Source organism: Petaurus breviceps, unplaced genomic scaffold (genome assembly GCF_028583685.1).
Source record: "Petaurus breviceps papuanus isolate PSGF00001 unplaced genomic scaffold, PetGlider_PUasm1.0 582, whole genome shotgun sequence".
Classification (NCBI taxonomy): Eukaryota; Metazoa; Chordata; class Mammalia; order Diprotodontia; family Petauridae; genus Petaurus; species Petaurus breviceps.
The window spans coordinates 13,588,743-13,615,037 of record NW_027186390.1 but is presented as its reverse complement, the minus strand read 5'-3'; the positions used below and the strand labels follow the sequence as shown (position 1 = coordinate 13,615,037).

At 34.0% G+C, this 26,295-nt stretch overlaps 1 protein-coding gene and 2 long non-coding RNA genes across 6 annotated transcripts in view; all 3 read left to right on the top strand.

The window, feature by feature from the left end:
- The window catches only part of LOC138173562 (uncharacterized), a 14,163-nt gene extending 10,127 nt beyond the window's left edge, over window positions 1–4,036 (top strand). The window contains exon 2 of the long non-coding RNA XR_011171439.1: window positions 2,151–4,036. This is a non-coding gene — a long non-coding RNA (uncharacterized lncRNA). The remainder of the gene's footprint in view (window positions 1–2,150) is intronic.
- The window catches only part of LOC138173563 (uncharacterized), a 39,191-nt gene extending 13,074 nt beyond the window's left edge, over window positions 1–26,117 (top strand). The window contains exon 2 of the long non-coding RNA XR_011171440.1: window positions 25,390–26,117. This is a non-coding gene — a long non-coding RNA (uncharacterized lncRNA). The remainder of the gene's footprint in view (window positions 1–25,389) is intronic.
- Window positions 1–26,295, top strand: part of GMDS (GDP-mannose 4,6-dehydratase) — a 799,941-nt gene that overhangs the window by 241,036 nt on the left and 532,610 nt on the right. The window lies entirely within an intron of this gene.

The window sequence follows — 26,295 nt, the reverse complement described above, 5'->3', positions numbered from 1 at the left end:
TCTCTCTCTCTCTCTCTCTCTCTCTCTCTCTCTCTCTCTTTCTCTCTTTCTTTTTTAAAGGCAGGGGTTTCTTACATTTTTCCCCTTTGGCTCTAATTCTTCTTTACAATATGATTAATGTGGAATAAAAAAAAGGTGGGAGGTTGATGGGGTAACATTACTTGGCCAGTCTCAAAAGCCCCAAATGAAATGGGAAATGAAATAATTAAGCTGCTATGGTCTTTCTCAGTGAATGTAAGGATAGATAGTAAGAGTGAGACAAGAAGCAGGAAAGTACTTCATAAAGAAATTGGAAAAATAAAGAAGATAGATTGTAAGCATTGGCAAATGGGCAAGAAATAATGAAGAAAGTATTCTGCTGAAATATAGCTATAGATATAGGCATATATAATTATGCAATTTTTGGAGAAATCTAAAATGGTCTTCATTAATAAAATAAAAATAAATTAAGTTAAGCATATAAGCCATTGAAATCTGTTTAGGAAACTGCAAAAATAAAATAAAATTATTAGGAATAATAAATTTATTTCAAAGTCCTCTTCTGATTCTACAATGGGAGGAAGGTGGCCCTGAAAGAGTGATAGCTTTGCAGTATGCAGAGTACAGATTCTGGAAGGATATACATATAACTGGAAAGGCAAAATATATTGGCCTGAGCTGTTTTCTTCTATACTTGTTTTTCTAAGGACCAATTTTAAGTTTCAAATACCTCACCTCTCTAAGGCAATTATTTTATTTTTTATTTTTGTTGGGGGGGTAGAGGGTATAGTCAAGTCATGAAGACCATCTAATATGATGTTGTAGGGTTTTAATACACGTCATTAAAGGGAGTACATTTCAATAAAATAACAGATCTTTGACCATTTTGAAACTTGCAAATGACATAGATGTCATGGCATATTTTACCCAACAGGCTTCCGAGCAAATTGAGCTTCATTCCAAGGAGGAATACAAAGAGGATAACATCGACAAACAACTAACCTCTGCATGTACCATAACAAATTATTTGTATCAAGTTGGCCAAAATTTCTGGGAATTTTATAATCACAAACCAGTTTATGCTGTTTTTACATAAAATTAAGGATGATGACATTTAATTCAATTCAGTAAGAACTTATTAATTCATAACCTCTAATGGGGTAGGAATTCTTTTTTTTTTTCCCTGTTTCATGAGCATCTACCAATGTACTAGACGCATTTTACTGGGGTGGGAGTGAGACAAACAGTACATACACAAATAGGTAAAAACAAAATACACATAAGGTAAATATAAAGTAATTATGAAGGGAGTGAGGTAGAGAGCTGTTGCTTTAGGGGAAGGGAAATCAGGAAAGGCCTCATGAAGATCATGGAGGAGGTGATAGGTGCTATTTTGAATGGGGATCTTGGTATTCAAAGAGGTGGAGGAAAAAGCATTCGAGACATGATGAAAGTCTTTACCAAAGTACACAAGTGAGAGATGGAATGTTATGTCTGATCTACATTTTCATTTGTCGTTTAGTTAGGCTGGAAAATAAAGTATATTATGGTGCATAATATAAAATCAGTGTAGAAAGGTAGGTTGCCCCCAGATAGAGAAGGACTTTAAATACCAAACTGAAGAACTTGGATTTTATTCCACAATCCAACCTTTGGGAAAGTGTCAGATGACCCGTATGGCAGCAGACATATTCAAGTTTATAAATGTAAAAGCATTAGGAAAAAATGGAAGAAAAACCAAATACATATATGTGTCAGGTGGTAATCTTTGGCCATTTTCTCATCAGACTACCTTTTTAGTTTTAATCAATAATGTAGTAAAGTCACACTTTTACTCCCTGTAAATACCTTTGAATCTTTGATCAATTGTTTTTTAGACCACATCTCAGAATTGTAATGTTTATAACCTTTTCTTCTGCCAAAAAGAGATCATATTCTTTGCTTTTGAAGTAAAGAGAAAGTTGCTGAAGAGGTTTTTTTTGTTTTTTAATCATGTAAGGCTTACCTTTCCTGAATAGATGCTTTTAAATATTTTTTCCAACTACATTCATTTTGCATCTTCATTTAACAGTCATTTCCTTAGATGTACCATTGTACTTCATGTTTATGTGTTTATCCATCATGGATACTTCTCTCAATAAGAATACTCTTTTTCTATTTTTCTAATATAGGAAAAGTTTTAGAAAACATGAATCCAGGAAAACTGATAAACTTAAGTGGCATGAATGGATGCAAGACACGTGTACTACCATTTGAGCCAAAGACATCTCACCTTGTATAAAATTTCCTATAAATCACAGTCTTTGAAGGAAAGGAGGGGAATTGGAGATAACTGAATCGGGTATATACTCTTGGCATTTTTTCTGAACTTGGAGGATTGTTTAAAAAAAGAAAGGTATTTGGATAGCGTGGCTATTATGGCGATCCATGACATGGGCCTATGAGACAAATCTTGAGTTGGACTTGAACAGATTGGGCTTGTTTTCACTTTACAACATGAATTGGTGATTTGGCTATTGGCATTCAGAGGACCACGAAGGTGGTATTAGGAAAAACCTGTAGAAGAATGGTTCCCTCTGACTTAAAGGACTCATGCTTTAACATTTTACTAGAGTTGAATGTTAGTATTTTCCATGTAGAAGAACCTTCCCTTAGGAAAGATTGTTGCTTTTTAATCTTTGTATCCTAACACAATGCTTTGCCTACAGCAGACACTTAATAAACATCTGTGGAATCCAATAAGCTCTTGGTAAGAGGGGTTTCTTGTGGCCTAGTTTGACAATATTTATAATGCAAGGTAATTCACAGTCTTCTTTCCTTTGATTAGTAAAAAAGAAAAATAGCTCCCTAAACTACATTTTGGGATAAGGGCTTGGTAGATTTGTATCAGATTTTACTGTAACACAGGTAAAATTTTCTTCATAGAATAGTATGTGAATGATATTTTTTGAAAATCAAATATCTTTAAAAGTGCTAAGGTAGTTTGTAGTTTAAAGTTAAAAGCCCTTTCCTACTGTGATTTAGCAAACTAGAGCACTAGCTCAAAGAAGTGTGTAGGGCTTTGCCCTGGGGTGTTCAAATAGGTATGTACTTCCTTCCTGAGGTGACTACTCCCCAAGGTGACTACAATCATTGTACTTTGCCTCATGACCCTTCACTTGCCCACATTTCCATTTGGTTCAGCTTCTGAAACTATGGGCACTGCACCTCCCTCTCTTCCCAAATTTGATGTGACTCTGATCTCATGAGATCATGAGATCCCTGTGGAGAGTATTATTGACCATGCCCACCTTTTCTCCTGGTGCAACTGACCCTGCAGACTGTTTTCTTCGTCTCTCACTGCTTCCTGTTTTTTTTCTCAGGAAGAAGTATTCCTATCTATAGCTCCAAAAAGAACCCAAACTTTTCTATTTTTTACAATATAAGGTTTGGTGTTTTGGGTTTTCTTAGAGCAAGTTCCTGCTGCATCTTTTAAGAGAGTGGGGGGGAAGTACTGTGTAGAATATTCTTTATCTTCAATTTGAAGATATGGTAAGGTTTTCATAACTGACTTTTTGTATTAATCTCTAAGTTAATAAGTCTTATTTAAAGAATATTACCTGAAGATATTTGTGTGTATGTATATGTTATGTGTGTATTTATGGATTATATCCAATTTCAATTACATGAGGCCTACAGTCTGTGTCAGGAATTGAGTTTTGTTGCATTTTGAGGATAGCTCTGATTTTTTTTTTCTTTAGTACTTGGACATTTCAAATATAACAAAGTAATGCCTATTCAATTTAGTAAGGATTTCCAACCTCTCCTATATTTGAATATTTTGAAAAAGAAAGCCTAACTTAGTTATTAAATGAATTCATTCCTTCTCTTCAAGCTCCATTTAATGAAAGAAGAAAGAAAGGCAGCTTTCATTCTTTTCTGGATGGAAAATATATGTATATGTATTTATAATTTCCTTATTGGTGTTCTATTTAACTACATGTGAAAAGAAGTATTGGTATTTAATGAAATACAGACTTATTAACAAAAATTCTGAATGCTTCTGGGAAAAATAAAACCTATAGAATCCATAAGATCATAGGATTTTGAACTGAATGACAATATCAGCCTTCTAGTCCAATCCCCTTATTTTACTGATGAGAAGCCTGAGCCCCAGAAGGATGGATTGTTTTGCCAAAGGTTACACCAGCAAGTAGCAGAGTTAGGATTCATACCTAAATACATTACTTTCTAGTATACCATACTGCTTCTCTAAACTCTTTCTATGTAGCCTATTTATTTTTATATATAATTCTTTTATTGTATTCGGAAAAACTGTGTATGCACACAAAGAAAAGTAAATATTTAAATGGAGCAAGTAAAGAGTAGAAATAAAAGAATTAGAAGATGGTTTCCCATGACACTAATGACTGAAAACATCCCTTGGCCATCCTTGGGACACTTTTGACGCTATGTATGTCCAATTTCAGGATACACCTTTTGAGAAAAACATGAGTAGTGACCATGAAACTTTTGACTTAAACACATATAAACATACGAAGTTATGCCTCCAAATAAGAGTTCTTCTATTGAAATTGCCATTTGTTCTTTGTTTTTGAAAACCAATACTGTGTCACAAGAATGTTGCTTTTTGACTTGTATGTGAATTAGTTTTAATGAGGCAGAGTTATGCAAAGAGTCATCAAAGCCCAGTGGTAAGACAAAAGTTAAGAGGGCTGACTATGGCTTGGGATGCAGTAGATGACCTTACCCTTTCTAAATCAAGGTCATTTCTCAGGCCTGAGTTTTTCTGAGGTAACACTCATTCAATGACTGTAGAAATTTACCGTCATAGAAATATCTGTGTTGGAGGGGAAGACCCACAAAGTTTTTTGCTAGAACAGAAAATGTTTGCTATGTACACTCATTCTAAGCCATATAAAATCTAAACAGTGAGGCATAGAAGCTTGGGCCCAGAGCTATAGCCCCTTTGGAAGGGGCTGTGTACTAATTTGATTGATGCTGATGTTACTTAATGCACTTAAAAAAAAAAGGCTTTATACCCTTTGTGTTGACATCATGATCATTTCTGAATGAACAGATCCTCATTATAACTGGCCGTTACAATTACACAATATTCAGCATCTCTTTTGTTTTACCTTGTGTATCTTTTGTTTCACACTGTGTGGAGTAATGCATATACCCTTTAAGAAGACATATGTTAAGTTGTCATTATTTTCCTTGGTAATGTCTTATCTTTTTTCTAGACCATTGCAAAATATGATTATGCATTTTCTGGTGATTTGTCTTTCATATTTTTTACAAGTTTTAATATAGATGTATTTTTACATAATAGATGTGTTCTTGCCAAATTAAATTTAAATCACATTTTAATAGATCATAATAGTACTGCTGATTTAATGTGTAGTTCTTTATATGCTGAATTTGATCATCATTCAATTGGCAATTGTTCTTAATGCTTGGGCTAATTATTAATTAAGGCTAAGAATAATCTTGTTAAGTTGTTAATGGAGCACTTCAGTATACCAAGTAAGTAGTTGTTCAAATATATGTAGTGGGCAAAAATTTTTCTTAATATGACTAATTATTTAATGTTTCTATTTAATAAATTTTTTGCACTGCATTCTTTTTTTTTTTTTTTTGGAGGGCAATTGGGGTTAAGTAACTTGCCCAAAGTCACATGGCTAGTAAGTGTGTTAAGTGTCTGAGGCCGGATTTTTGAACTCAGGTCCTCATGACTCCAGGGCTGCATACTACACTCTTAAAGAGTAACAATGCCTCTTTCCCTGCTCGGTTCATCCATTACATTATTGCCTGTGTGATTTTTCCTGATGCCCTGATTCATATTATTCCTTTACTAAAATATTTCATGACTTCATCTTTAGCCTGGCATTCAAGGCTTCTAATAATGACACTAACCTTTTTCCAGCCTTACATTACTCCTTCTTCTCTTATACTAAATTCCAACCAGTTTGGACTGCTAACTTTGCCTCTTCCCCTTTCTCATCTTATCCCTTTCCCAGATTGTCTTCGCTATAATCTGAGAGCGGTCTGCCAATTCCACCCTTACCTCACAATATCTGTATTTTGAAATTCTTCTCTTTCTTCTAGTTCTAATTTAGTTTGTTTCATCTTTAATAATTCTGGACCCTAACATTCTCCCCAAACCTGTTCAAAATACCCTTTTACAATTCTTAGTTACTGTTCCTCTCCTTGTCTCTTATTTTCTAATTGGTATTAGTTGTTTATTTGTTATATCCCCTATTAAATTATAGGGGGAAATCTTATATAATCACTGTAATTTTGGAATCAAATGAGTGACTTTCACATAGTAGATACATAAAATTGTTGAATCAAATTGAAACTTTATTGTGACAAGCATTAATCTGTATCTTAGGGATATTATTTATGGAAACACAAAAGTATAAAATTAGAAATTTGTATTTTACTGGGGAAATTACAAAAGGCAAGTACAAACATTACTAATTTTCAGGAAAATAATTTCATTTTATATTTATTGTGAATATATACACATATTATATAGAAGAAAATGTTTTGTTTCATGATATGAGCATAATAGGTACACCATAATTTATTTTGACTGACAGAAATCTTGCCATGAAATATAGAGCTCTCTATCCTACTACTGTAATGAAGTCAGGATCTTTTAAAGTCTTAAGTAATATGGCTTTTTAAACTTTACACAGTAGGTTTTTATAGGCAACAGCTAGGTAGCACATTGGATAGAGTTGGATAGGTCTTGGAAGTAGGAAGACCTAAGTCTGAATCCTATATTGGGAAATTCTCAAGCATTTGTTAGTTGTGTGAGCTTTGGCAAATTGTTTAATATTTTTCTTCCTCAGTTTCCTCATCTGTAAAATGAGGGTAATAATAGCACCTGCCTCACAGGGTCATTAAGAGGATCAAATGAGTCAAAATATATAAAGTGTTTTGCAAAAACAGTATTACATAAATACTATCTTTTATTATTATAGTTTTTATTTATTATTTTATTATATTTACTATTATAGGGTTTAAAAAGAGGTGGTATTGGGGTGGTGGCTATGTGATGCAATGAAGAGAGCATGGGCCCTGGAGTCAGGAGGACCTGGGTTCAATTCTGGCCTCTGACACTTAACACAAAAACTAGTCGTGTGACCTGAGGCAAGTCACTTAACCCCAATTGCCCTACCTTCCCCCTCCAAAAAGGGGAAAAATAAAAGAGGTGTTATTGCAATTTTCTTGATTCAAATAATAAGCTCACATTATAAGGGATACTTTTTTCCCAATTGAATGAGAGAGAGAGGGAAAGTATTTAGAGAATAACCGGTAGATCAAATTCTTGGTCTCATTAGTAGTTATTTAACAATTTGCTATATTCCATGTTCTTGACGTTCTAATTTCTTATTCTTTTTACTGTATGGTCTATTTAGAGGGCCTTAAGCATGAATCAGTTTTAGCATTGTGGTCAAGTTTCAAACCTACTCTCTTTGTCTGATAAAGACATTTTTAAAGAATTCCCAGATAGTGAATTTTCATTTAGGATGTGTTTGATTGTCATTGAAGAGATGAAATATTAGAAATAAATCACAAGAAAAAGGAAACATGCAAGTGTGTTAGAAAATATTATTTAAAATAAAAGTCATACTTCGAAACCAGTCATCGCCGTTATCTGAAGACAACTGCCTTTTCCCTTGTTGGACCTGATGTTGTTCCTCAGGCCTAGTATTCAGAGCTGTGTTTTTGTTGGGGTTGGTTGGTTTTGTTTTGTTTTGCTTTTTTTTTTTTTTTTTAACAATTTTGCTTTGCATGTACCTGGACATATGTCCTTTTTCACAATTAAACAATTTTACATATTCTGAATGATTGCCAGGCCATTTGTGTACTACCTCTTTGGAGAGATCACTTCCTTGCTATTATAAGTTAAGTAGCATCTTCCTTTGGTCTCATTTTATGTTTTGTTCTGTACTTCAGTGCTTATGCTCAATGACTTAGCACTCCTTCAGAATCCTGTGCTTGACTGCTGGGTTTTCTCTAAGTTTGCAAGAGTAATAAGGCCTTTTCACCTCTACCATTTAAATGAGGTCTGTGATTTCATAGGGGAAAAGGAGAATCATTAAAAATGGAGAAAACAGCACAGAAACTCCCATACTTTTGCCTTCTGAAAAGGGAAGGGTCATCATTTTCTTTCAGCTGGTGACTGTCTGATGTATTTTAGCATCACTTTTGACAGCTTTAAGTGACAGAGAATGTCACTCATTTCTTATTATTTAATGGCATCCTGGCATTGCTTACTATGAAAACTTAACTGCTGTTGCCCTTTTGGTCTTTGCCTTGACCTAGAAACATGCTATTTCAACGTTACCTTGATATTCTGGGTTGGCAGCACATGGCAACAAAGGTTCTTTTAGAGTAGCGGTCCAGTGATAATTCCAATCACACTTCTCTTTTGTATGGCTTGATGACAGGTAAATAATATCCTTTTCATGAATACCTTTGTGTTTGTTTCAGCCAAAATTACCAATAATAAGTTAAAGAATGGGTTAATGTGGGTTTTCTTGCATAGTGAACATCCTTTTTTGTACAGCACAATACTGCGAAAGTCAAGAGTATAATAAGTGGTCTGAGAATGAGCAATAGGCATATTGTACCCATTAAACATTTCTTGACCTCTGAAAATAAAACCATTTGTATCAACTCTTACTGGTTTTAAGTCAGAGAATCAAAAACCTGGTTATTTAAATACCCCTGTAGGACACGTTCTTTAATTAGAAGTTGTAAAACTAAAGGTAAGTAACAAACAAGTGAATATTGTGACATCTGTAATGTTTATTTTGTTAAGGATTCATGGCTTTTATGAGCACATAAATGAAAATGACCTCACTGTAGTAACACAGACCAAAACCTGTAGGAGTGTAGAAACATCACAGATGTATTAGCACTTCAGAGTAGTCTCAAGGGATACTTCTTTTGTGCAGAATTGATTACTTGTGTGATTTGAATGATTAGTTACTTAAAACACAGTTATTTTCATGCAGGAAAGTTAATAAAATTCTTTCTCTTCTGATTTTAAGAATCTGATTCATGTCCATTTCTACCCTTGTTACTCCATATGTTTTCATTCATATTTTCCATGATTATCTTTTAAGAACTCTTTTTTTTTTTTTGGTCAGGGGACCATTAGCTTTTAATTCTATTAACAAGTGGTTTTACCTTCAGTTTATCACCTTTGAGGTTAAGTTCAGTCATCAGTTTTGTGTCTGTTTCCACTCAGTGAAAGAATAATAATGTTAAATAATTTGGTTGTCTCATTGGCCTTAACTCTTTGACTCATGGGCTCTGTTGTTTCTCTAATTTCCAGCATTGGTCTTTATCTTTTGTTGATTTCTGGATAGCATCTCCAGATTGGGCCTTTTTCCCTGCCATTTCCTAGGTATTTTTATAAAATCATTACCTTCAGCAGTTAATTGTCATAACATCACTGGTCTGAACTCTTAATATTCTAGTTGCTAGGATCTTTAAATAATCATCCACCTCCACCTCCATCCTCAGCAATGCCCCTCCCTAGTATAGTTTAAAGTTATTTTTAACAAATATAAACTGCATATAGAGATAGAATTCTTTTAAAATGTTATAATTTTTATTGAAGACCTGGTTTTGTTATAATTCCAATTGTACTTGACTTAATCAAGTATCCAGATATTTGAGAAAAATAAGCTTTCAGTTCTATAAAGAATAATTTGCTAATTGTTTAGTTTATGTCTTTATACATAACTAAGCTAAGGGAGGATAAATGTTTAAAGATAAATTTACTGTATATGTGCGTACACACATACACACACTCATAGTAATGATAACTAACATATAATATTTACTGTGTACTAGTGACTGTGCTGAGTGCTTTAAAATTATTATCTCTTATTACAGTTATTATCCTCACAACAACCCTTGAAGTAGGTACTATTATTATACCCATTTTACAAATGTAGAAATTGAGGCATTCAGGTTAAGTGAGTTGCCCAAGGTAACACATCTAGTGAGTGTGGTAGAATTTGAATTCAGGTCTTCTTGACTCCAGCCCTGGGGCTCTATCTACTACATCGCATGTATCTTATGTTTTGGTATGTTCATCTGTAGCCTTCCACTACTCTCATGTAGAACCTTAGAAGAGACTATATAAGTTATATAATTTGACTTTCATTGGCTTGGTTTTTTTTTAATCCCACAAAACCCTAAAACTTTTGGAATTTTTTTCCTTTTTTTCCCCCTCAATTATTCTTAAGGTAAATATGGGTTATTTTTTAAAAATAGAAATATAGTGTTATCTGTATTATATACAATAAATTATGTGTACATACTTTAAATGGATTTATTATTTATTTATGCAATACCCTCCCCAGTTGTACATTTTGCAACCTACCCACACTTCCTCATCCCGTGTGACTCCTGTTTTGGGTCTTCTCATGCATCTTCCAGAGAGATTCCCTTGAATACCTAGAAATCTCCCTACAAGTCTTTAACATTTTGTGTGGATCAGTGCAGCATTGGAGTTGTTGATCTGTTATCCTTTCCTTTTATAATATGACCGATCAACCTCATATTCTGACTATATATTTCCTGGAGGAAAACTTTTATGCTACTCCTTGTCATTTTTATATATTCTTTTACACACACACACACACACACACACACACACAAACACACACACTGTATATACAGCTTTGTAGTGAGAGCACATTTTATATGCTACATGAAACCATCCTTTTTAAGTGTCCTCAATTAAAACAAATAGATTATATAACTTAATTGCTTTTGGTAATTCATATTATAAAGATTTATAAAACAGTTTTCAGATTTGGACATACAATAAAGGCCATTTGTTTCAGTGAAATATACTTTATGTGTAAGGGAACATTTTTAATGGTATTAAATTACATGTCCTTGCTGAAGGCAACTAAAGGGACAGGAATATAAACTTGGGTGATTTCAGGGTGAAAGGGAATTCATGAAAATTGTAACAAGTAAAACGAGTATTAGATTTAACTCATTTTGGAAAGGTAGTCCTGTTTTATGCATATTCATGATGTTTCTTGTAACCTAAAATTAGAACAAAACATTCCTTTATAATTACACAGAATTATGCTATATTAACAAACTGCGATTAGCTCCCATTAGTTATAGTATTCAGCTGTGCTGTCTATCTGTGCTGGTCCTAAGTGATTACATTAAAAGCAAATGCATGTTTATATTGTGTATCATTACTCTTGGAGATATAGCTTTAGGAAATGCACTTAATGTATTCACAAAGTTTTACCCTTTTTGTATGAACATTTAGATGTAATGCCAATAACAAAAAAAGTTTTCATTACTTTACAATTAAATTACTACTATATGTTACAGTGTATTTTTATAATTAATTTATTTTTAGTTTTCAACATTCACTTCCATAAGATTTTAAGTTTTAAATTTTCTCCCCCTTTTTCTCCTCCCCCCTGGCCAAGAAAGTGTGCAATCTGATATAGTCTCTACATACACATTCATATTAAACACTTTCACTTTAGACTTGATGTAAAGAAGAATTAGAACCAATGAGAGGAACCACGAGAAAGAAAAGACAAAACAAGACAGCAAAAGATAAAGAGGGCAAATAGTATGCTTCTGTCTGAATTCAGACCCCAACATTCTTTCTCTGGAAGTGGCTTTTTCTCGATCATGAGTCTTTTGGAGTTGTCTTAGATTTTTGCATTGCTAAGAAGAGCTAAGTCTGTGAAAGGCAGTCATTGCACAACATGGCTGTTACTGTGCACGGTGTTCTGTTTCTGCTCACTTCACTAAACATTAGTTCATATAAGTCTTTCCAGGTTTTTCTGAAGTCTGCCTGTTCATCATTTCTTATAGCAAAATAACATTTCATTACATTCATATACCACAGCTTGTTCAGCCATTCCCCAATTGATTGGCATCCCTCAATTTGCGATTTTTGGCCACCACAAAAAGTACTGCTATAAATAATTTTGTACATGTGGGTCCTTATTTTATTTTTATGATCTCTCTGGGATACAGATCTAGAAGTGGTATTGCTGGGTCAGAGGGCAGGGACAGTTATATAGCCCTTTGCCATAGTTCCAGATTGCTCTACAGAATGGCTGGATCAATTCACAACTCCACCAATGGTGTATTAGTGTTCCAATTTTCCCACATCTTCTCCAACATTTTCCTGTTTTGTCATGTTAGCTTATTAGATAGGTGTGATGTGATATCTCAGAGTTGTTTTGATTTGCATTTTTCTAATCAATAGTGATTTAGAGCATTTTTTCATGACTATAGATAGCTTTAATTTCTTCCTCTGAAAACTACCTGTTTATATCCTTTGACCATTTATGAATTGGTGAATGGATTGTATTATTATAAATTCGACTCAGTTCTCTGTATATTTTAGAAATTGAGGGTTTTATCAGAGACATGGCTATAAAAATTTTTTCCCAGCTTTCTCCTTCCCTTCTAATATTGGTTGCATTGGCTTTGTTTGTGCAAAACCTTTTCAATTTAACATAATAAAACCATCCATTTTGCATTTTGTAATGTTCTCTATCTCTTACTTGGTCATAAATTCTTCCATTCTCCCTGCATCTGACAGGTAAACTATTCCTTGCTCTCCTAGTTTGCTTATAGTATCAGCCTTTATATCTAAATCATGTACCCATTTTGACTTTATCTTGGCATAGGGTATAAGATGTTGGTCTGTACCTACTGATTTTCCAGTTTTTATAGCAGTTTTTTTTCAAATAGTGAGTTCTTATCTCAGAAGCTGGAATCTTCAGATTTATCAAGTAGTAGATTACTATAGTTGAGTACTGTATCTTATATATCTAACCTATTCCACTGATCCGCCACTTTATTTCTTAGTCAATTACCAAGTAGTCTTGATGATCGCTGCTTTATAATACAATTTGAGATCTGGTACAGCTAGGCTACTTTCCCTTGTATTTATTTTCATTAATTCCCTTGATATTCTGGACCTTTTTTTCTTCCAGATGAATTTTGTTATTGTTTATTCTAGCTCTATACAATTATATTTTGGTAGTTTGATTAGTATGGCACTGAATAAGTAAATTCATTTAGATAGAATTTTTATTTTTATTATATTAGCTCAACCTACCTGTGAGCACCTGATATTTTTCTAATTCTTTAGCTCTGACTTTAGTTGTATGAAAGGCATTTTGTAATTTTGGCAAATAGACTCCCAAATATTTTCTAATGTCTATAGTAGCTTTAAATGGAATATCTCTTTCTATCTCTTGCTGTTGGTCTTTGTTAGTAATATATAGAAATGCCAATGATTTATGTGGTTTTATTTTATGTCCCGCAACTCTGCTAAAATGTTACAATATATTTTGACCCTTAATAAAAAAGAATGAAAATTTCTTTTTGGACTAATAATATAGAAGATAGTTTTAAAGTTTCTTGGAATCTTTGATTGATTTTCATATTATGTGGTTATTTTTTTTCACAGGGGATATCCATGATGTGGTGGCAAGGTATCCTCTAGATCTTGATGCTATACAAGCATATGAGCTATCTTTTCAGAAATCTAACTCGCTTACTACATGGCCAACCTGCTTTCTTTTCCAGTCATACATTTCTCAGATGATACTTCTGTGCACTTCTTCATTGATGATATACCTCACTCTACTCATGTCCAGTATGTACTTCTCCATTGCCCTTTAGGAAACTCATGACTTTAATTTGCAGGTTGTAGTGAGTAGTGAACGTACAGCATCACAAAAAGAATGTAAACGTTAAAAAAAAAGACTCAGGGAGTTTCAGGGAGAAGTTAAGAGTCTTTAAAAGCACTGCACAATTTCCCAAAGGCAATCAAGCCTTCTACCTGCCTCTTATTAAATTTGGTCCCAGTTTTTTATCCATCCATTGTATCTTTCTCAAATTTTTTACATTTGAGAGCAACTCTTTATATGCAGTATGTCCAACTGCATATTATAATTTGGGAAATAGATTTTTTTTTATCCACCTGATTTTCCTGCATCCATAATGATTATGGATCACATTTAGGAGTCTTTATAGTATTCTCAGTCTTGATCCAATCAGCATCAAAACAGGAATGTCCAGACCACTTGAGTATTTTTAAGAAATCCCTTTTGTGTTTTGAATCTACTCTGAACATCCTCAGTGATGATGACCTAAGCTATTATTTGTCTAATACCAAATTTTACTATACTAAACTGTCTACTTATTTTATACCTGCTTTGATATTATTAATCTGGGGATTATAGAACAAAATTATTTCTATTGTTACATCTCTCAAATAAACTTGCAAAATTTTTATATGTGCCTGTGAGACACCTTGCTAAAGAGGATCCTTTAAAGTGACATTTTTTGCCCATCAAATGGTATTTTTATAGTCATCAAGCAATAAACATAGTCTACTCGGTACCTTTTGGTTAGTTGTATCAAGATATAATTTGATGCCTTTTTTTCCTTTTCTTTTCTTTTTTATTTTTGCAGTGCAATTGGGTTTAAGTGACTTGCCGAAAGTCACAGGGCTAGTAAGTGTGTTGTATCTGAGAATGAATTTAAATTCAGGTCCTCCTGACTCCAGGGCTGGTGCTCTATTCACTGTTCCACCCAGCTCCCCTATGCTTTTTTTTTTTTTCAAAAGCCTGCCTATGATCTTCTTAAACTGTGATCAATGATGCTATTGAGATGTGCAGATTATGCTAGTCAAGAGATAAGAAAGTAGTTGTATGAATCAGTAGTAGCTGATATTTTTTCGAGTTACTTTTTTGAGTGGCAGAATAATAATAATCTTTGGTGTTTTCTAAGGATTTGGTATCCTGAATCTATGGTCAACCTTCTTCCCACTAAAATATCCTGCCCTTACTATTTTCACCCAGATCTCTTATCATAGAAATTTATTGAATGGATACAGTTTGTTCTCTTACTTAAATGACATAGAAATCATTCTGACTTGGAGAAAGTACATTAATGGGATTCAGATACTTACGTCCAAAAATATAACTTGAGTATATGTTTTCAAAGTAAAATATTTTTGAACAATTACTTTGGAGTAATATTTGTATACCAGCTGTACTTAATTAGGAAGTTCATGTCCAAAGGTGTTTAGGAGAGGTTCAAAATTAATCAAAAAGAATATTTTTTTTCCTTTAAATTACTTTTTGTTAATAAAAATTGGGCAAAATTTTTTTTGCCCATGTGTTACTGGGTTGTGGTCGAGCCAGACATGCATATTTTAGTGGAAACTTTTTTTTTAATGGTTACATTTTGGATTGAGGAAAGTGCTTTTTTATTTTTATAAATGGTCTAAGAGGAGGGGTATTTTTTGCAGGTTTTTAGATTTCCATTTTCCATATGCTCAGGATATTGCTTGAACATATCAAAGAATGGGGTTTACTGCAAGCAGAAAGAGAATTGAAACAGACCAAACAAAGTGGAGGTTGGGAAAATGAATGAGTACTAAGCATAAGACTCTAGCTTTTCAGACAAGCCATACATTCATTCCTGAGGGTCTCTGCAGCCTGGCTGGCTTAGGAGTTTTCACCAGTATAGCTTGCTTATCAAAGCACTTTATCTGTGGGAAGGGATGTGGGTTAACCACTTCACTCAGCTCTAACTTCCCAGCTAGCAGTCTGTCAGCAAACAGCTGTTTTTCAATATGTACACTATACACTGCCCAACTAATCTTGAGCTCCTGACAAAAAAATCATTGTGCTGAGGGGGTTGTTCAGGCTTAGTTTTTTTTTTTTTAATCTTCAATGAAAACTGCTAAGCACAACTTGAGGCTTAATTTACAAGATTTTTTTTTTTGACCCAGTTAATGGTGCCCTCCCCTTTTTATTTTTAAGGTTGAAAGTTCAAATTAAAGGTAAAATTTCCTAAAACAGGGACACTGTGGACATGAATGATCCAATGATGATCATTATAAAGTACTACTTATTGCTTATGTTCATATCTATTCATTTTCCCTTCTCTTTTCTTCTCTGTTCTCTTACATGAAATCACATATTCTCTACTTGCATTTTCCCAACGCATTTTAATTTCAAGTACGTTAATAGAGCCAAATTCAAAGAAGATCAATTTAATTTTCATAGTAAATCTACAGATAGGTACAGTTTTGATATTATATCATTGACAAAGCAAGGTAAAAATTCCATTAATATAATGTGTATCATACTTACAAATGTTGAGGAAGAACACTGTTAAATACCATGTATGAGAATATATGCTTTATCATCCATGAAGAAATGCTCATTAAATATTATTCTGTTGGACTAGATTACTAGATTTTTGGATTACTAGAAAACAATATGAGCAGACATACCATCCTGGTGGAGCATGATCAGATACTTAAAGTATTACTGTTGTTTATATTGGACAATTAATTTCTAAGCCAATGTATTCCAGAAACTAAACACTTATGAAAGACATTCTCCATACTATATTGTGCTGATATGTTTCTATCTTTATCCAGACATACTAGCTTTTTACCTTAAAAACTACTCAGAAGTGTCACAATTTTTCATCCAAATGTCTTCTTCCAACTCTTAATTAAATCACCTTGATCCTTCATTGCCTTTAATGTAGAAATTGAGGTTTGATTTGGCTCATAGATCATGATAACAATGATCTGAATGTAGCTGTGTAGACTGAATCTTGAAGGGGAGGTTGTTCAGCAGTGGTGCCCAAGGGAGGATCTTCAAGGAGAGGGGACACCAGGAATATTATTTTTCCTCCTGGCCTGGTATGTTGGGCAATATGAGAGAAAGAGTAACCAACTCTGGAGATAGCAACATGTTTTCCAGAGAAATCCAACCTTCCATGAGTTAAAGAAGAAGGAAAATGTTAATGATTAGCCAAGGGTTTCAGAAGATATGATGGAAAAGGAAATTCGAGGAAGTCAAGGACTGGGATTTCTTAGTTTGAAGCTGGATTGGGATGAGGGAACAAGAAGCAACTGCAGATGAAAGGGTGGAGGGTTTGCCCTGGGAAATGAGGATTCTGAATCATTCATGTTAGGGGAGTAGGAACTGAAATTTTCCAGCCATGGGTTTGAAGACCTTCCATTTGTTTGGATCCTTAACCTGCCAGGCTTGTGTGAAAATGAAGGGTGGCTTTGGTGAATGGTCTCTGAATGCTGGGGAATTAGAGTTTGGATTAGACTCCTGGGTCCTCCACAACCTCAGGGAATTTAAACTATCTCAGGTACATTCCAGGATTGTTGACACACCCTGAAGAAAATCTACATATGGAGATAGTGATAGTAAATATATGAACTGGTTTAAATTATAGATATGCTAATTATTCATTTTATTAGGGTGAAAAACTTTGCTTGAATTATAGAGTAAGGCAGCAATTTTTTGTTTCTACATGATGCTTTCTAACTTTTTGATCATGGTATAATGAGTAAAATAAAGCACTTGTCAAAATATGCATTGGCTGTAAGGACTTTGAAGGCTCTAAACAAACCAAAGTATCATTAGATAAGGATAGTAAAACTCTGAAGCAGAGTATCTCACTATGCCATGGTTGTGCTACATGGAATGATTTTGACACTGCTTAACCACAGATTTCATTTTTGTTTTTCTATATGAAACCAAAATATTCAAAGGGGTACAATTTTTTTTTCCTCATTGATTTAAATAAATTTTTTTTCCTCTATAATTTTCTAATTAGACTGTCAGGGCAGTAAAATAGTGAGTTACTGAATTGAGGAATTGTCTAATATTCTGAATTCTTTCCCAAATTCTACCCTTTTCTTGATTTGTGATATTTAAACTCACTGTGTATTTTTTTTTCAACAAATAGAGATAACTATATCATTTTGTTAGAATATGCTTATTAAGTACAACTTGCAAAACACTCTAAAACCTATAAAGGGGGAAAAAGTTGTGTTTATGTGATATGTTAGTAATACAATCTCCTTACAGGCTAGTTAGCTTTTTTCTTTAGTTAAACTTTTGAAGCCTAGTCAGCTCTATGGCATATATATATATATATATATATATATATATATAATTCAGTTCATTATAAGAGTTGAGTAGTAATCTGGAGTAGATCCATTATAAATATTATCTCATTTGATCCTCATAACAGCCCTGTGGTGTAGGTGCTATTATTATTTCTATTTTACAAAGTGAGAAAACTAAGGCAAACAGAGGTTAAATGACTTTCTCAAGTTCATACAGCTAGTAAGTGTCTGACTTGGATCTATCCATTGTGCCATCTAGCTGCCTCAGGCTTATTAAGGATAATACAATATGATTTCCTGCCTGGATTATATGATGCCAGTGGTATCTTGTCTTAGATACTTAGCAATTATATTTCCCTTTTATAGCCCCATATTTTCACTTACAATGTTTGATTATAAAATTCTATGATTTTTATTTAGTTGATTCATTTATTACAGTTAGGCATGCTATCTTATCTCTTAGTTTAATGGCAATGCAAATGCAGAAAACAGAATTTTTTGTTTCATTTATATAAAACATCATTTTTAAAAATTAAATTGATCGTTTTAATTTCAAAGAGCAGTGAAACTAGTATATTGTCCAAAATTATGCACTTTGAGTTAGGAATGAATATAAGGAAATCCAGCTTTTTTTCTCCTCTCCTTCCTGTCTTCCTCCTCCTCCTTTCTCTCTTCTCCTTTCCCTTTCTTCTTCCTCTTCATTTTCTCCTTTACCTTCTCTTCTCCCTTTCCTTGTCTTCTTTGCCTTCCCTTTTTGTCTCCACTTTCTCCTCCTCTTCATCTTTCTCTTCTTATACTGTTTTTCCTTCTCTTCACTTTCATCTTCAACTTTTCCTTTTCCCCTGTCCTCTTATCTCTTCTCCCTATCTTGTACCCCACAATTCCTTGCATAGTCCCTGCCAGTAGAAAATACTAAATAAATGATTACTGAGTTTAATTGACTTGACACACCTAGAAACAAAGGTGCTGTTGGCTCTTTCTTTCTCTACCCAAACTGCAACTTTTATTTGCAGCACAACCATGGCATAGTGAGACACTCTGCTTCAGAGTTTTACTGCCCTCATCTAATGATACTTTGGTTTGTTTAGAGCCTTCAAAGTTCTTACAGCCAATACATATTTTGACAAGTGTTTTTTTTTGAAAATATATTTTATTTACCCCACCAGAAAGTAATAGCTCCCAGGGAACCATTATGCACTGTCTTGTAAATCCTTCTGAGTTCACATGCTATTGACCCAATAAGGACAGTAATAGCTCTTGGGACCTATTATGGTCGATCATAGAATTCTGCTGCTGTGGAAAGTCTGCTTGCTGTAAATTCTTAGGAAATTTTAGTCGAGAAGACATTTTTAATGAACAGAAAGCTGCATGTCTAAGTGGAATTTTTTTTGACATTTAAAATTTTATACCCATTCCTTGCCATTCCCCACAGATACTCCAACACTTTAAAATAAGAACAGTAAAAGTTGTTTGGGTGTCGTTAAAGTACAAAATGAGAATTTTAGCTTATTAATTTTTTTCTTTTTAACTTAATATCATATAACATATGAACTGTATTTTTCAATAAGAAAATATATGTAGACACAAATATTTTAAATCTATTCATATCTATATATGACCTTTTCTGTTATACTTTAATTTTGTAGCTGTTATATAACATTAAACACAGCGATTTATCATGGAAATATTGACATCACCACCACTGTGTAAGTTCATCAGTTACATGTTCAAAAATGCAAACTATTGTCTTCTTTTCAGAGGTCATATTATAAAAATATTTAAAGTCTCATTTCAGAAGGTGTACAACTGTGAATCAGAGTTATGAGCCTGAATTTTAAAAATAACAAAGCCATAAAACCCACCATGACATTAGTTCCAGTTATATGCAGCATTCAATGCAGTGCAAGCTAACCACAGCATTGGGAATGGAATGTCTTTGCTCTGGGAACCCTGATTCTATAATTACTAAATCATGTGTATGCTGTTAAATGTTTTGTTGAAAAGTCCTGGAACAAAGTTCCTGACCATTTTCCTTTCTACACAGCTCCATTACTTGTTCTATCCCCTTTACTAACTTTGTATAGTATAAATTCTAGATAACCATAATTTTATCTAGTACATATTAGCTTTTCTCCTAATTTGTTAAATAGCAAGGGTTTTCATTATACAACACAAGATTTTTTAAAATGAATAATAAATATCGAGATTGTTATGGGAAGTCTTTGATTAATCCCACTTTCTTATCATTCCTATTTTCTGCATTTATATTTATAGAATGTGTAATGACTTTCTGTGCAATGAAGCCAATAGGACTGCACTTTGTGGATCTGGCTTTAACACATTCTTTATAAACCTAATACAATAAATGCTTTCTTATTCCATCTCTTTCTTTGCTGCCAAATTTCTAGAATGAGTAGTTTGTACTTGCTACCTAGTTAATTATCAATCCTTTAAAATTTTTTTATGCCATCTTTCCTACTCTGCTGAAAGTGATCTCCCCAAGAACACCAAAGACCCCCTTTTTACTAAATCCTGGGACACTAGATCTCTTCATCACTAAATCCAGTCACCATTTCTTTGTCCTCATCCTCAGTGACCTCTCTCTGGCATTTGACATTGCTGACCAACCTGTTCTTAATGTTTTTCTTTTCCTTGGCTTCTAAGACATCGTTTCTTCTGTCTTTTGCAGGTCCTCCTTCTATGTTTTCTTCACCAAATATCACTTTCATGATCATGGCTTGAATTTTTGCCTCTAGGTATATACTCCCAAATTTCTGTTTCCAAGCCCATCCTCTATTCATAGAGTTCTAGTGCTTTTGTTTCAACTCCTTATCCATTGACACGTGGTTGTACTGCTGGCACTTGAAATTCATCATTTCCAAAATTGTATTAATTATTTCCCCACTATAAGCTACTCTTACAGCAATTTCTCTTTGGGTTGATGATTTCACTATCCCAATATTCCCCTAATCTCAAAATCTCAGCATTATCTTTGGCTCCTTTCGTTTTTAACCCTGTTCTTCCAGTTCCAGCTCTAAAATAGCTTTCATATCTATCCCTTCCTCTCCTTTCCCAGTAAGCAACTATAGTTCAAGCCCTAATCTCTTTTTGCCTAGACTATTATTATTGTCCTTTTCAATAATCTACTATTTGCAATTCATCCACTATATAGTCTATAGTGAATTGATCCTTCGTGCCACTATCCAAGTAATCATTAAAATTATCCATGTTGATAATACAGTTTCTTTACCCAAAAAACAAAGTTTTTTTTAAATCTTGTTCTTCATTTTTTACTAGAAAAGCATATGTTCCTATTCTTGGCATGTTTAACCCTTCACATTCTAGTTTCAAATTCTTATTCTTATTTCATTTCTTAATACAACCTTACCCATAGGCCCTTACTTTCAGGGTTTTAGGTAAACTCTTATTTGCCCTGTCTTTTGAACTTTCTTATTTCTGTGTTCACGTCAACTGCCCTTCCTCCCATTCCTGGAATGAACTTCTCTTCCAAATTTTATCCCCCACTATTATACTTCCACTATTGTACTTCCCATTTCAAGGACCATCCCATTCTCAGTCATCATCTCTTCTATGAAGCCTTTTCTAAGCTCTGCAGCTAAATATTATTTCTCCTTCAGGCCAGATCCTCCCCTTTTCAATTTGTGAGCATGTCTTTCCCCCCATGAGAATATAAATAACTTGAGAACAAATTCAGCGACTTATTGACTTTTGTATATTTAGCTTTTTTGCCCAGTACCCTTAGAAAACACTTGTTGAAATTTAATTTTGTTTCTGATTCTGAACATTTGTTCTTTAAGAATAAAGGAATTTAACATTTCTAAGAAAATTCTTATTAATTAATTCACTGGAAAAGTAGACTGCAACCAATAGGTTGACTTTGCAGGGCTTTAAAGTTTATAAAAGGTTTTGTACACATTCACTCTGTTTATCTTCTTAATAGCCTTGTGATGCAGGAACTATAGGAGCTGTTTGTCAAATTGAGTTGCATTATATGCATATAAAGATGGGAAAACTGAGACCCAGAGAAACAATGATTTGCCAGTGTTCACACACCTAGTAAATACCAGAAGAAGGAGTCAAATACACATCTCTCCTTCCTTCTAGTCTTGTGTCCTTTTTACTCTCCTTGAGCTCTTCATCACTCTGTTTCAGCAGTTTTTCTTGAGTTCTCTTTAGTTCTTCCCATGTTAGACATGACCAAATTTCCAGAATGCACACATAAAAACAAGGGGGGAAAGAAAACGACTAGAAGTATGTACAACATACTTGAACTCATTTCTTTGAGTTCAGAACACTTCTTTTCAGGTGACTGATAGATCATTCACTGCCTACCTCAGAGCAAAAAAAAAAAAAAAGCCTGTCTTTAGTTTTCTATTATAGTCTGGAAATTCCTTGCAAAGTATTTATTATAGCAACAGTTGGTTAAAGTGCAAAAAAACTGTGGCTACTCTGACAGGTAAGTTATACTTACTGTACTATACTGTATTTCCCTTTTGCTTATGTTATACTACTCTCATTCACACACTCTATGCTCTAGCCAATTTGGAGAGCTAGATCTTTTATCTGAAATGGATTTTACCTAACCTCTTTTGTTCATAGCTCCTTTCTTCCATCTGACTCATGAAAATCTTTTTTCCACCCAAAAATATTATGTTAGCATGGGGGAGATCAGGATAGACCTTAGGAATGAGGAAATATTTGAACTCACCTTTGAAAGGATGAAGGGATTCTAAGAGGCAGAGGTGGAGAGGCAGTCCGTTCTAGGCATGAGGGATGGCCAGTGTAAAGAAATGGGTAGTGGACTGTCCTGTATAGGGAATTACATGTCAACCAGTTTGGCTAAATGCCAGGAATGGAGTAATGCAAAACAACCCTGGTGATATAGGCTGGATCTAGATCATTAAGAACTTTTACGTGCCAATCGATGAACCTTAATAGGGAGTCAAGGGAGCATCTTTTTCAGTGACATGACATGGTCAGAAGTATATTTTAAGAGCATTCACTTGGCACTTGTGCATGAGGATTGTGTGTGTGTGTGTGTGTGTGTGTGTGTGTGTGTGTATGATTGAGATAGGGAGACCAATTAGGCCTTTGTGGTAATTCAGGCAAGAGGGGTATGAACCTAGATTCAAGTGCTGGTCATATGAGTGTAGAGCAGGGCACAAAAATGAAATATATTGTGGAATGACTTAATTGATTAGAAATAGGAGGTGAGTTAGAGTAGAGTTGAGCATGACTGAGATTGGGAACTTCATTAGCTGGAAGTGTGGCATCTTCAAAAGACATAGGGAAGTTTAGAGGACAAGTGTTTTTGTGGGGTTTAGGGATGAGAATTGGATAATAGGTTCTGTTTTATCATGTTGAGTTTGGTATACATATGAGAAATTCATTTGGGAATATATAGTAAGCAGTTGAAAATACTGTACTAAACATCAGGAGAGCAAGTCTAAATATATAGATTTGGAAATCATTTGTATAGCTTTGGTAATCAAACCCTTGGATGACATCACCAAGAAAATGTGTAGAGATAACAGAGAAGACAGTCCAAGAGAGAGCCTTGGTGAATAATGATATTTTTGTTTCGGGATGTGGATGATATTTCAACATAGAAAACTGAGGAGGACTGGTCAAACAGATAGAAAGAGAAAACCAAAAGAAAGAAATGTCACAAAAGCCCTGAGAGGAATGGGCAACATCGTCTTCAGAGATTTCAAGAATTAGAGAATGTTCAATTGGATTGAGCAATTAATTAATTATTATTATGTAATTATATGTTATATTAATAATAATTAATAATTTTGGAGAGAGTAGTGTCAGTTAAACCATACTGCAAAAGTGTGAGAAATGAGCAAGAGAAGTATAGTTGGCATTTTTCTAGGAGTTTGGCCAAGAAACTGAGGAGGAATATGGACTACCTTTGCCCTAAATTTACTTCTCTGCAACTACCAGATAGGTTTGGTTTATTCTTGAAAATGAAAGAATGTTATCCCTCTCCTCCAGTAATCCATAGACATAACCATTCATTTTATCTTCATGTGTTCCTAGTCACAATGTTCTTTGGGCAAACGTACCCCTAAGGAGATTAATAGTTGCTTGGTTATTGTATGAAATATTAGAGGTTGTCTATTTGTTCATGAAAGAACACTGAACTTGGAATGAGTCAATGCAGGTTCAGGACCTGGCTTCATACTTATTGATGGCACGAATATGGGCAAGCTCACTCTCTGAGCCCAAGTTTCATCATCTATGAAATAAGAATTCTAATATTTATACTGCTTTCCCCCTAGCATTGTGATAAAAGTGCTAAAGTCCCAAATAAAGGTGAATCATCTTCATCACCACTATTGTTGTTATCAATAATAGCAATAATAATCAGGTCCAGAATTTTGGCACTACTTCTCTACATGGAATTTTATATACCACAGAATGAAGTCAACAATAAAAAATCCATCTGTCCTTCATTATGCAGTCAAATCTCCATTCTTCATGGTATTGGCATGGATGATTGAAATTCCTTTCACAGTAATCTCCAAAGCTCACCTTAGCCATTTACTTTGCCTTTCTTACTGTTCTAAGGATTTTCCAAGTAACAACTCTGATTTTGCCCAAGCACTATAACTTGTGGAAGTGCTAAGAAACAGCAAATGGCCCCAAACATTGTCATTAAGTGGGTAGGAGGAAAAGTAAAGGGTGGGGTTAGATGACAAATTGGATAATCAGTGCCTGAGTAATTGAGTTAAATTGCAATTTTAAGAAAGTAGTTAAAAAGAAAATCCTCCTGTTAGTATCTTGTGCTATAAAAGAAGCCAGCAGAGGTCTGATGCCAAAATCAAAGCCAAAATAACAATGGAAGGGAATTCTAGATGTGAGCTGGCTTCTGCGTTGTAGTGAATCAGGCTTGAGCAGATGATTTGATGTTCTTAAACACACAAGAAAGGCTATAATAAGGATAATAAGTCCCCACCTTCCCATCCCCTCTGGTTAAAAAGCACACAACTGAAGCCATCTATCTTGTACAATTATCCTCATAAACCTCTGTAGTATGCTTCTCTCCCTAAAACATTATTAGTGTCGATTTTGGCATGCAGTCATTATGCCAGTAATTATAGCTCTTAACTGGAATATAGTTGTCTATATTTCCTAGCCTCTATTACGAAGACATAAATCACTTTAATAAAATGGTGAGTGGATACACCACTTGCAGTTTGTTTATGTTAAACATTCTCTGCAGGTATTCTACATGAAAGCTTAAGCCGTCTAGTACTCTTTCTGTAGACTTTGCTTATCATTAATAGAAAGCAGCATGTGTACATCCTGCAAACTCATTTCCTTATTTAAAGTGGGCATCCTTCCTTTACTGAGATATGTTTCCTCTTTTATTACAGGAGAGAAGACCAAGCCTTTGTAAACTCTTAAAGGCACATCCCTTCCAAATGACCTTTTGTCCTGTGCTACTAAGAAGCATTGTTTAGTCCACTCTGAGTTCCGCAAAGTTACATGGGGTATCCTAGGAATTTTTGTTTTTGTTAATTAAATTTGGAAGCATATAACTTTTTCCTAATATAAAATATAAATGAAAGTCCAGTTAAATTGATCCTGGTATTCTGCTAGATCAGATAATTGCAGAAGGTAAAATGTTTAATAGTTGCAGAACATAATGTACCTTTTTTGTGCTCAGAAATTTTTTTTAAAGATTAACTTCAGTTGAACTATTTCTTGACTATGTTTCTTTCCTATTATTAGACTTGCTTATATATATCACATACAGAGTAATCTTATTCTATTTTTCATAATTATATGAACACAACTTTAACTTTATTCGATACAGTGTCCTCTGTATAGAAAAATGTGAGTGGTTAAAAAAAAAAGGATGAGCCATGTATCTACAAGAGTAATAATAATCTTTGCTCACCTTTTTATAGCCTTTTACAGTTTATATATAGTTCTTTTCTCACAACCCAATGAAACCAATAATAGAAGTATTATTTTCTCCATTTACATATGAGCAGATGGAGGCCCAAAGAGGTCACATTTATGTATTCATGGTAGCATGCAAATGGTAGAATTCAGATCTTTTGGACTTTTTTTTCTTTAATAAAACAGAACAATTTTAGTGAATTGTGGTGGGGTTTTTTTGCTTGTTTTGTTTTTTGCTTGGCTATTGGGACCCTAACCCACCATAGAGGTCCAGTATGACAGGGCGTCAGAGGTGTGTGAAGGTAAACATGATAGGAACTCAGAAACACTGGAAAGTGAGAAATGAGTTCCTGTTTCATGTATATGATCTCTTA